Here is an 11,709-nt window from a genome sequence, read left to right as displayed (position 1 = left end):
GTTGGGGAAGTCCAGGACAAGGGGTCACAGCTTAAGGATAAGGGGGAAATCCTTTAAAACCGAGATGAGAAGAACTTTTTTCACACAGAGAGTGGTGAATCTCTGGAACTCCCTGCCACAGAGGGTAGTCGAGGCCAGTTCATTGGCTATATTTAAGAGGGAGTTAGATGTGGCCCTTGTGGCTAAGGGGATCAGAGGGTATGGAGAGAAGGCAGGTACGGGATACTGAGTTGGATGATCAGCCATGATCATATTGAATGGCGGTGCAGGCTCGAAGGGCCGAATGGCCTACTCCTGCACCTAATTTCTATGTTTCTATGTTTCTACATGCGATGCATAAGACGTTGGAGAAGAATTAAGCCATTCGGCCCGTTCAGTCTGCTCCGCCATTCAATCATCATGTATATTTAGAATACTGCGTGCAGTTCTGGTCACCACGTTACGGGAGAGATGTGGAGGCTTTGGAGAGGGTGCAGAGGAGCTTTGTCAGATGCTGCCTGGATTAGTAGGAGTCAGCTACAGGGAGATTGGAAAGACTTTGATAATCTTTGAGTGTATTTTCACTGAACCTTGGTACATGTGACAATAATAAACCTAACCCTAAATCTAATAAGATAGACACAAAATGCCGGAGTAACTCAGCGGGACAGGCAGCATCTCTGGAGAGAAGGAATGGGTGACGTTTCGGGTCGAGACCCTTCTTATCTGTGTGGACCCGGGCTCCCATCTCAAGAATGACGGGACCTCACTGTATGTTTCAGTTTCAGGTGAGGTTGAGCCCAGGTGATTTGCTTCGTATTACTGGCATGTGAATCGATGGTTATAGTCTCGGTGATGGCTGGGTTGGGTCTGATTTGGGGAAAAATTATAATCCTTCAAGCTTGGTTCAGACTGAAATTAGCTGTGGTCAAGTCAGGCTTAGGTTGAGTCCTAATTATATATTGCAGCCCATTCTAATTCCACGCTTTATACAGTGTAATTATCCCATCTTTATTTTACAGCTGACACTTTCTGCAACGTATAATCCAGTGCATCTGCTGCTCGACCCAGAGCCTTGTCTTCAGATGTTTCAGGTGTTTCACCTGAAGCCATCTAAGGATGTAACGTGAACACCAACTTCATGTTTTCAATTATACTTTATTGGCAAGGTAGCTAGATACGCAAGTACATGTGAAATACTGTGCGTTGCATATAACCTGGGAAAATCATACAGCAGACCTAACCCTTGCAGTACACAAGTATCGCCACGATTTGGCACCGACAAAGTTACAAAAGTTCACCAATTTGTCCTATCTATTATGCAGAAGCACACACTGAATAATAGTGTTCAAAAGGGAACTGCAGATGCTGGAATATCGAAGGTACACAAAATTGCTGGGGAAACTCAGCGGGTGCAGCAGCATCTATGGAGCGAAGGAAATAGGCGACATTTCGGGCCGAAACCCTTCTTCAGAACGCACCCTGGAACGCACCATGGAACGCACAGTATTTCACTGTACTTACATATCTAGCTACCTTGCCAATAAAGTATAGTTGAAAACATGAGTCTGAAGAAGGGTTTCGGCCCGAAACGTCGCCTATTTCCTTCGCTCCATAGATGCTGCTGCACCCGCTGAGTTTCCCCAGCAATTTTGTGTACCACTGAATAATATTGATCCTTTCCAATCTTATGTGTAAGACAATCTTACACAATTCCCTCCGCAACTCCCTGGTTAACTCATCCCTTCCCACCCAAACCACCCCCTCCCCAGGTACCTTCCCCTACATCCACAGGGGATGCAACACCTATACCTCCTCCCTCGACTCCGTGCAAGGACCCGGACAGTCCTTTCAGGTGAGGTAGTGGTACACGCGACTATAATCATGTATTGTCTTTCCGCTGACTGGTTAGCACGCAACAAAAGCTTTTCACTGTACCTTGGCACCTGTGACAATAAACTAAACTGAACTGAATTGGTATAGGACGGAACTGCAGATGCTGGTTTAGACTGAAGACAGACACAAAGTGCTGGAGTAACACAGCGGGTCAGGCAGCATCTCTGGAGAAAAAAATAGGTGATGATTGGGGTGGGAACCCGACTTCAGACTGTCTCCACAACATCTTAGTCTGGGAAGAGAGGGAGAGAGGTGCTGGAGTTGTCGAGCGGAGATGAATGCAAGGGCCTAAGAAATTCTTTCATTGTTTTCGTTTCAAAGAGCAGAAAGCCTGACTGCACTCGCCCCACTCCTCAGGCATTTGTTGGGAGCACTAAAGCAGTTCACGGGAAGGTCACACAGTGCGGCAGGAAGGATCAAAGGGTGGGAGATCAGGCTTATACTTTGGTCGTGGCCTGAAGGCTTGGAAGGAAGGAATTACTGCAAACGAGCGCTGGAAGCTTTTTGATCTTCCTCACGCTGTCAGAAGATATTCGGAGGCTGCGTGTGACACGTCTCGAAGTCTGTCACCTCAGGTCGCGCTTCTGCCCACTGAATCAGAAGAGGGCTCCTTTAACTGCTGACGGTATCTTTTGAACGTTAATCAAATTAAGCAGTCCTGGAACGCAAATTGGAGGAAAAGCTCCTCATATTTCGCTTGGGCAGCTCACAACCCAGCGGCATTAAAATTGATTTCTCTAACTTCAAGTACACCTTTGCATCCACCCGTCCCTTCCCCACACAAATCCTACCGGGTTCAAAGTCGTCTTGTTGAGTCTCATTGTCTGGAACTCATTTTCACTTAGCCCACAGCTAACAATGGCCTGTTTCCTTCATCATTTGAGTAGAGGAGCAGGGAGGTTCTACTGCAGTTGTACAGGGTCTTGGTGAGACCACACCTGGAGTTTTGCATACAGTTTTGGTCTCCTAATCTGAGGAAAGACATTCTTGCCATAGAGGGAGTACAGAGAAGGTTCACCAGACTGATTCCTGGGATGTCAGGACTTTCATATGAAGAAAGACTGGATAGACTCGGCTTGTACTCACTAGAATTTAGAAGATTGAGGGGGGATCTTATAGAAACTTACAAAATTCTTAAGAGGTTGGACAGGCTAGATGCAGGAAGATTGTTCCCGATGTTGGGGAAGTCCAGAACAAGGGATAAGGGGGAAATCTTTTAGGACCGAGATGAGAAAATCATTTTTCACACAGAGTGGTGAATCTCTGGAATTCTCTGCCACAGAAGGTAGTTGAGGCCAGTTCATTGGCTATATTTAAGAGGGAGTTAGATGTGTCCCTTGTGGCTAAAGGGATCAGGGGGTATGGAGAGAAGGCAGGTACAGGATACTCAGTTGGATGATCAGCCATGATCATATTGAATGGCGGTGCAGGCTCGAAGGGCCGAATGGCCTACTCCTGCACCTATTTTCTATGTTTCTATGTCTATGTTTCTATCATTGTTACTTTTTGCATCTCTTTCATTCAGGGGTAGGCCATTCAGGACTGAGAGGAGGAAATACTTTTTCACCCAGAGAGTTGTGAATCTGTGGAAGTAATTTTGCAGCGTTCTTTTCTCAAGGTTCATGGTGCACCAGATTTCCGAAGAACTTCCAAAGTAAAATTATTTCACAGGGATGAGTTTTTGAGGTCACCGGCTGATGAAAAGTTCAGCCATTGAGTAGATGAACTGTTTAAAGCAGAGTCTCCACCCAAAACATCACCTATCCTTGTTCTCCAGAGATCTGTTGAGTTACCCCGACACTTTGTGTCCTTTATTCGCAGTATTCCACTGTGTGATCGTGAACATAGAACAGTACAGCACAGGAACAGGCCCTTCAGCCCACGATGCCTGTGCTGAACATAATGCTGAGTGAAACTAATCTCATCTGCCTACACATCATCCATATCCCTCCATTCCCTGCATATCCATGCACCTATCTCAAAGCCGCTTAATTGCAACTTTTGCATCAGCATCCACCACCAACACCACCTCTCGCAGTGCATTCCGGACATCCTTCATTCTCTGTATAAAACACTAGCCCTGAGCATCTCCGTTAAACTTTCCCCCTTTCACCTTAGAGATGTTTTCTCTCATGCCGGGGTCTCCAAACAATGGCCCGCGGGCCACATCCGGCCCGCCACGAGATTTTATCCGGCCCGCAGCAAGCTCTTAACACGTTCCATGCGGCTGGCTATTTAACAGGATCTGTGGTAGCACGGGAACTTATGCCCCTGTCTAACTTAAGGAAACCTGAACGGAAACCTCTGGAGACTTTGCGCCCCACCCAAGGTTTCCGTGCGGTTCCTGGAGGTTGCAGGTGGTTGCTGGAGGTTGCAGGTAGTGGAAGCAGGTAGGGAGACTAACAAAAACCTCTGGGAACCTCCGGGAACCGCACGAAAACCTTGGGTGGGGCGCAAAGTCTCCAGAGGTTTTTGTTCAGGTTTCCTAAGTGGGACAGGGACATAACACGTCAGTTTGCCGTAGGCTATCAAGTTGAGGGTTTGTGTGCAGCTGCTGACCGGTTAGCGTTACTTGTACGTGACTAATACCCAGGGGCTGCCGTGTTGCCGGATCTCACCAGAGCGTCGCTCCGGTATCTCTGTAAAACAAAAGCCGAAATAAACAGCGGGGAATTTTAACTAGTGGGTGTGTGGTCGGGGTAACCTGGTTAAAAGAGGGGGAAGGGGAAGGCCCATCACTACTGAGGTTCCCTGTTGGGGGGGGCCACTAGGACCCAGCAGAGTTAGACCACATTCTGTCTGCATGGTGGAGGTTGTGGGCCTGGTGCTGAGCCGGGAACTCTGGTGAGGTGACGGCTCTGGCCCGCTGGTGGCCGGTGGATAGACGAGGGTCGGCGGAGTCACTGGTGGAGGCCCGTGGGGGGTTGGAGTAGAGATACGGGTCGGCGGCATCGGTGGTCCCGGGGAGACAGTGAAGGGCAGCGACAGCGGCGGCTGTGACCCCAGTGAGTGAGTGTGTGTGTGGCTGGGTGTGTGTGTGTGAGTGAGTGTGTGTGTGTGTGTGTGTGTGGCTGGGTGTGTGTGTGTGAGTGAGTGTGTGTGAGTGTGTGAGTGAGTGTGTGTGTGTGTGGCTGGGTGTGTGTGTGTGAGTGAGTGTGTGTGTGTGTGAGTGAGTGAGTGTGTGTGTGTGTGAGTGGGAGGGTTTGTGTGTGTGGCTGGGTGAGTGTGTGTGGGTGTGTGTGTGTGTGTGTGAGTGTGAGTGGGTGGGTGTGTGAGTGGGAGTGGGTGGGTGTGTGAGTGGGTGTGTGAGTGTGTGTGTGTGAGTGTGTGTGTGTGGATGTGTTTGTGTGTGAGTGTGTGTGTGTGTCTTAGTGAGTGTGTATGTGTGTGTGTGAGTGTGCGTGTGTGTGTGTGAGTGTGTGAGAGTGTTTGCGTGTGTGTGTGAGTGTGCGTGTGTGTGTGTGTGTGTGTGTGTGTGTGTGTGTGTGTGTGTGTGTGTGTGTGTGTGTGTGTGTGTGTGTGTGCGTGAGTCTGTGTGAGTGTGTGTGAGTGTGCGTGAGTCTGTGTGTGTGTGTGTGTGTGTGCGTGAGTCTGTGTGAGTGTGTGTGAGTGTGCGTGAGTCTGTGTGAGTGTGTGTGAGTGTGCGTGAGTCTGTGTGAGTGTGTGTGAGTGTGTGTGTGTGTGTAAATGTAAGTCCCACAAAAATGTGCCGAATATACAATGTGGACCTCATGCTGAAAGTTTGGAGGCCCCTGCTCTAGTGCTGCAACCTGGGAAAAAGGTTCTGTCTATCTACCCTATTGATGCCTCTCATCATTTCATAAACTTCTATCATGTGATGCATCAATTGCATTGTGATATAAGAGAGAAGGGTCTCGACCCAAAACATCACCCATTCCAAACACCACTACAATACAATCGACCCGTCCACAATGTACAGAGACATGATATAGGGAATAATGATTAGCGCAAGATAAAGTCCAGTGAAGTCCGATTAAAGATCGTCCAAGGGTCTCCAATGAAGCCTGAGGGTCTCCAATGCGATCATTGGGAGAACGTTCAAACTCCGCACAGATAGCAGCCAGGGTCAGTATCGAGCCCGTGTCTCTCGCGCTGTGAAGCAGCAGCTCAACCAACTGCCCGGTAAGGCTGGGCGGAGGTTGGAGGGGAGGATAGGGGAGGGGAGTGGGGAGGGGGGGGGTATTTGGTGCCAGGCATAAACACGGGCCTGGTTCCCTCTATTCCTTTACGACTCAAAATCTGTCCAAATGGGTGAAACTAATGTGTGGATGTGATAGAATCCAGTGGGTTGATGGAAATATGGGGGGAATAAAGTGGGATTGGGTAGCAGTAGGGTAAAGATGATAGACAATAGACAATAGGTGCAGGAGTAGGCCATTCGGCCCTTCGATCACATTCAATGTGATCATGGCTGATCATCCCCAATCTGTGCCCCTTTCTTGCCTTCTCCCCATATCCCCTGACTGCGCTATGATTAGAGGCATAGAGTGATACAGGTTATGTTGCACGCACCGAACAACATGTACCATCTACACCAGTCCCACCTGCCTGTGTTTGGCCCATATCCCACTAAACCTGTCCTATCCATGTTACCTGTCTAAATGCTTCTTAAACGTTGCAGTGGTCCCTAGGTAGTTTCAACTACCTCCTCCAGGAACTCGTTCCATACACCCAACACCCTTTGTGTAAAAAAAACCCTCAGGTTCCGATTAAATCTCTCCCCCACCACCTCACCTTAAACCTATGTCCTCTCCTGTCTTCTCCCCGTAACCCCTGTCTTCTCCCCGTAACCCCTGACACTCGTACAAATCAAGAACCTATCTATCTCTGCCTTAAATATATCCATTGACTCTACTCTAGTCAAGAGACTCAATGCGTCTACCTGATCTATTAATGGTGGGTGGTGAGTATCCACTCGATGGGCCAAAGGTCCTGTTTCTCTACTGTATCTCTCTATGACTCCACTCACTGCCTTGGTGCTATATGCATTGATCTGATGATGCCTGGCTATGAATCAAGAGCAAACTAATAACTGGATTGATTTTACAGAGTGGAGGCCATAATGTGGAACATTGTTCTGTCACCTTGGGGACCCAAGTTCAAATCTATTGCAGGACAACAAGATGATTTTTTTCTCAGTGAAACCAGACATGAAATGAACTGGGGAGCCCGGACACAAACTATATTCCGGCTATAATTTAAAGAAAGAGTCCCCATTTCATTGCAATTATTGAATTCATTCAAAGACCAGAAAGGATGACTGGTGTGGAAAATAAAGAAGTGCTCTGTGGTCCAAACTCAAAGTACTTTCCTGAACTTTAGTAGGTACTTTACAGGGGAACCTACAGATGCGAAGTCTTGCTGGATTTCCAAGTTCAAGTTCAAGTGAGTTTATTGTCATGTGTCCCTGTATAGGACAATGAAATTCTTGCTTTGCTTAAGCACACAGAAAATAGTAGGCATTTACTACAAAACAGATAAATGTGTCCATATACCATGTTATAAATATATACACACATGAATAAATAAACTGATAAAGTGCAAATAGCAGAAAGCGGTTATTAATAATCAGAGTTTTGTCCGAGCCAGGTTTAATAGCCTGATGGCTGTGGGGAAGTAGCTATTCCTGAACCTGGTTGTTGCAGTCTTCAGGCTCCTGTACCTTCTACCTGAAGGTAGCAGGGAGATGAGTGTGTGGCCAGGATGGTGTGGGTCTTTGATGATACTGCCAGCCTTTTTGAGGCAGCGACTGCGATAAATCCCCTCGATGGAAGGAAGGTCAGAGCCGATGATGGACTGGGCAGTGTTTACTACTTTTTGTAGTCTTTTCCTCTCCAGAGCGCTCAAATTGCCGAACCAAGCCACGATGCAACCGGTCAGCATGCTCTCTACTGTGCACCTGTAGAAGTTAGAGAGAGTCTTCCTTGACAAACCGACTCTCTGTAATCTTCTCAGGAAGTAGAGGCGCTGATGAGCTTTTTTGATAATTGCGTTAGTGTTCTCGGACCAGGAAAGATCTTCAGAGATGTGCACGCCCAGGAATTTGAAGTTCTTGACCCTTTCAACCATCGACCCATTGATATAAATGGGGCTGTGGGTCCCCCTCCTACTCCTTCCAAAGTCCACAATCAGTTCCTTGGTTTTGCTGGTGTTGAGGGCCAGGTTATTGCGCTGGCACCATATGGACAGCTGCTCGATCTCCCTTCTATATTCTGACTCATCCCCATCAGTGATACGCCCCACAATAGTGGTGTCGTCAGCGAACTTGATGATGGAGTTCGCACTGTAGTTGGCTACGCAGTCATGGGTATAGAGTGAGTACAGCAGGGGGCTGAGCACGCAGCCTTGAGATTAACAGTGGTTCAGCTCAGCGCTGGTCCTCCAGTCTCTGAAGATAGACACAAAGTGCTGGAGTAACTCTGCGGGTCAGGCAGCATCCATGGAGAAAAGGAATAGGTGACGTTTTGGGTCAAGACCCATCATCAGACTGAGCATCTGTGTTTCTTTCAACTAGTTTGCTAAACCAGTAACCTTGGTCTCCGTGACAATCAAAATAGTAAACTGTTATGCCTTTAAATGTCCAAAAGGATACAAAATGCTGGAGTAACTCAGCGGGTCAGGCAGTATCTCTGGGTTGTGATGTTTCAGGTTGGGGCCAAAGATCCTATAGCAAGCAAGATAGTGCACTCCTGCTGAAACCAATGGGCTGACTTGTAGTACGCTACGGAGCGGAACGTCAGCTTCTTCGTCGGCCATTTCAGTAACCCGACCCGACTTTGTATATCCCTCTCGCAGAGTAATCAGTGTTGCGGGGGAACAGTTTGTGTGTGTGACATAGTGTTAGACCCATTATTCATAATTCTGTTCATTCATAACTCTGCTATTTTTTGTTAATGATTAATATGTCAATTAATTTATAATTCTGATCATTTAATTTTTTTTTAAATTTTCTTTTTTTAAGTTTAAAAAAATATATTTTTAAATGGCTCATGTGCTGTGTTTGAGTTGATGTTTGTATTAAACTTGCACTCTGTAATTCATTGTAACCATTGCTTGCTATAGGATCTTTGATTGTAAGATATGAGTGCGGAAACGGAAGCCGGTTACGGAAATGGGGCCGAAGATTACCCATGAATCTGCCCATGACCCGATAACGTCTTTTTCGTCGAGTGCACTATCTTGCTTGCTGTAGGATCTTTGGTTGGGACTCTTCTGCACACTGATTATAGGGGGGGGGGGATGAAAGTTGGAAAAGGGGACAGGCAGGACTAAGTGTGGCAGGTAATAGGTTGACGCAGGAAGAGGAAGGGGAAGTTAATAGGTTGATAGGTAGATAGTTGGAACAAAGGCCAGAGATAAGAAAGGAAGGTATGAGAGTTTTGAAGAGTTGTAAAGTCAGAGGGAGGAAAGTAGTGGGGGGGAGGGGGGGGGGGGAGAAATAGATAGGAATCCAGGTGAGCAGAGGAGGGGGTAGAGGAAGGGAGGGAAGGAGGGCATGAGGCTGCCTGAAGTAGAGAACTCAACGATCACACCATTGGGTTGTAAACTACGTATCCAAACGGAAAAGTGAGGTGATGTTCTTCCAATTTGCCCGAAGCCCATGAAGAAAGGTCAGCGTGGGAATGGGAAGGGGGAATACAATGGTTAGCAGCCAGGAGATCCAGTGGCGGACTGAGCGCTGTTCAGCGAAAAGGTCGCCGAGTCTGCACTTGATCTCACAATGTACAGGAGCCCACGTCAGGAACTACGGATGAAGTAGGTGAGGAGATGCAAGTGAACCTCTGTCTCACCCGGAAGGATTGCTGGGGTCCCTGGACAGAGTCGATAGAGGAGGTATAGGGACAGGTGTTGCATCTCCTGCGGTTGGGGAGGGGGTGGTTTGGGTGGGATGGCTTGAGTGAACCAAGGAGTTGCGAAGGGGACGGTCTCTGCGAAAGGCGGAAATTGGTGGAGATGGGAAGATGTGACTAGTGGTGGGATCACCCTGGTGATTAAATGTTCTGAATGCTGAATGCCTGGGCTGATATATTCTCTGAATAAGTAATATAAGTAGAATCAGAAAAGTACTTTATTAGCCAAGTATGTTTTGCAACATACGAGGAATTTCATTTGCCAAGTCAGTCATACAAATAAAAAGCAACAGAACACCCAAAATACATTTTAACATGAACATCCACCACAGTGACTCCTGCACATTCCTCACTGTGATGGAAGGTGAAATAAAGTTCAAGTTTCTTCCCTTTGTTCTCCCGCGGTCGGGGGCCTCGAACTCTCCGTTGACGGGATGATCTTGACTCCCGTAGCCGGCGGCGGTCGGGCCCTCCGCGTCGAGGCGATCAGCTCCTGCATCGGGGGGGGGGAGGATGTCAGCTCCCCCGTCCTGGACGATCAAACCTCGCGTCGGGGCTCCGCGACGTTGGAGCTCCCGACTTGCCTCTCCCGAGACTGCGAGCTCTTGATGGTAAGTCCGCAGGCCGCGGTTGGAGCGATCCCAGGCAAGGGATCAGCTCCGATGTTAAGTCCACACCCCGCCGTGGGGCTCACGACAGTCCGAGGAGGCCTCCAGCTCCATCGATGGAAGGCCGCAGAGCCCAGAGAATGCGATGCGGAAATCAATCGCATCTCCGGCAAGGTAAGGACCTGAAAAAAAAGTTTCCTCCGATCCCCTCCCCCTCCCCTCCCCTCCCCTCCACATAAGACAAACCGGAAAAATTAAAATAAACAGACTGCCGGCGGAGCTGCCATCGTACGGCGCCCCTGGTGATCAAGTGAGGTATTGGTCATTCCTTGGTTTGTGAATACAGGGAACGTGTTTGTTTTCCAAGGGAACTTTCTATGTTTATAGTCCTACCCTGGATTAGAGGACATGTCTCCCTAAACAGATCCTGTACTCTCAACTGAAGGAAGGTCGGCGAGCCCCCAGCGGGCCAAAGAAATGCTTCAAGGACAATATCATGAACAGTCTGAAGAAATTCCACATCACATCAAGCAACTGGGAGCACACTGCACTGGACAGGCGCTCCTGGAGGAAATCCGTGCAGGAAGGAGCTGCGCGTCACGCAATGAAACTACACCGTGTCGCAGAGACAAAGCGACAGCACCGTAAGAAGAGAGAGAAGGGGGCTCGACGACTACCAACCACCGCCAGTCTCCACTGCCCACGTTGCACCAAGGTGTGGGGATCGCGGATCGGCCTCTACAGACATCTGCAGACCCACAAGTAGACGACCCTATGGAGAGAAGACGACAGTCATACTTGTTTCGAGTGACTGCCAATGATGGGTAGAGGGTATTAGCTATAAGGAGAGGTTGACAAACTTGGAGATAGACACAAAAAGCTGGAGTAACTCAGCGGGTCAGACAGCATCTCTGGAGAAAAGGAATAGGTGATGTTTCAGGTCGAGACCCTTCTTCGGACTCAAACTTGGATTGTTTTCTCTGATGCATCGGATGCTGAGGAAAGACCTGAAGTATGTATATTTAATTATGAGAGGCGTAGATAAGGCTGACAGTCAGAACTGTTTTCCCGGGGAATCGCATCAAGGTGAAAGGGGTAACGTTTAAAGGAGATGCACTGGTCAATTTTATTTACACAGAGAGTGGTGGGTACCTCTAACACATGGCTAGGGATGGTTGTGGATATGATAATGGCATTCAAGAGGCTTTTAGATATGCGAAAAGGTCACAAAGTGCTGGAGTAGCTCAGCAGGGCAGGCAGCATCTCTGAAGAACATGGATATGTGACGTCTCGGGCCGGGACCCTTCTTCAGATGGTGGATATGCAGGGAATTCAGGGGTATTGATCATGTGAAG

At 48.2% G+C, this 11,709-nt stretch overlaps 1 long non-coding RNA gene across 1 annotated transcript; it reads right to left on the bottom strand.

Annotated features, from left to right (window-relative positions):
• Positions 1-435: 435 nt before the first annotated feature.
• LOC116989682 lies at positions 436-11,331 on the bottom strand. The gene is made up of 3 exons (XR_004416289.1): positions 11,321-11,331; positions 2,809-2,813; positions 436-536 (listed from the first exon to the last, which is right to left on the bottom strand). It is a non-coding gene; the product is annotated as an uncharacterized LOC116989682 (long non-coding RNA).
• Between the last annotated feature and the right edge of the window lie 378 nt (positions 11,332-11,709).

The sequence above is a fragment of the Amblyraja radiata genome, chromosome 29, assembly GCF_010909765.2.
Source record: "Amblyraja radiata isolate CabotCenter1 chromosome 29, sAmbRad1.1.pri, whole genome shotgun sequence".
Classification (NCBI taxonomy): Eukaryota; Metazoa; Chordata; class Chondrichthyes; order Rajiformes; family Rajidae; genus Amblyraja; species Amblyraja radiata.
The sequence above is the reverse complement of the archived record's forward strand: the minus strand, read 5'-3'. Positions and strand labels throughout refer to the sequence as shown.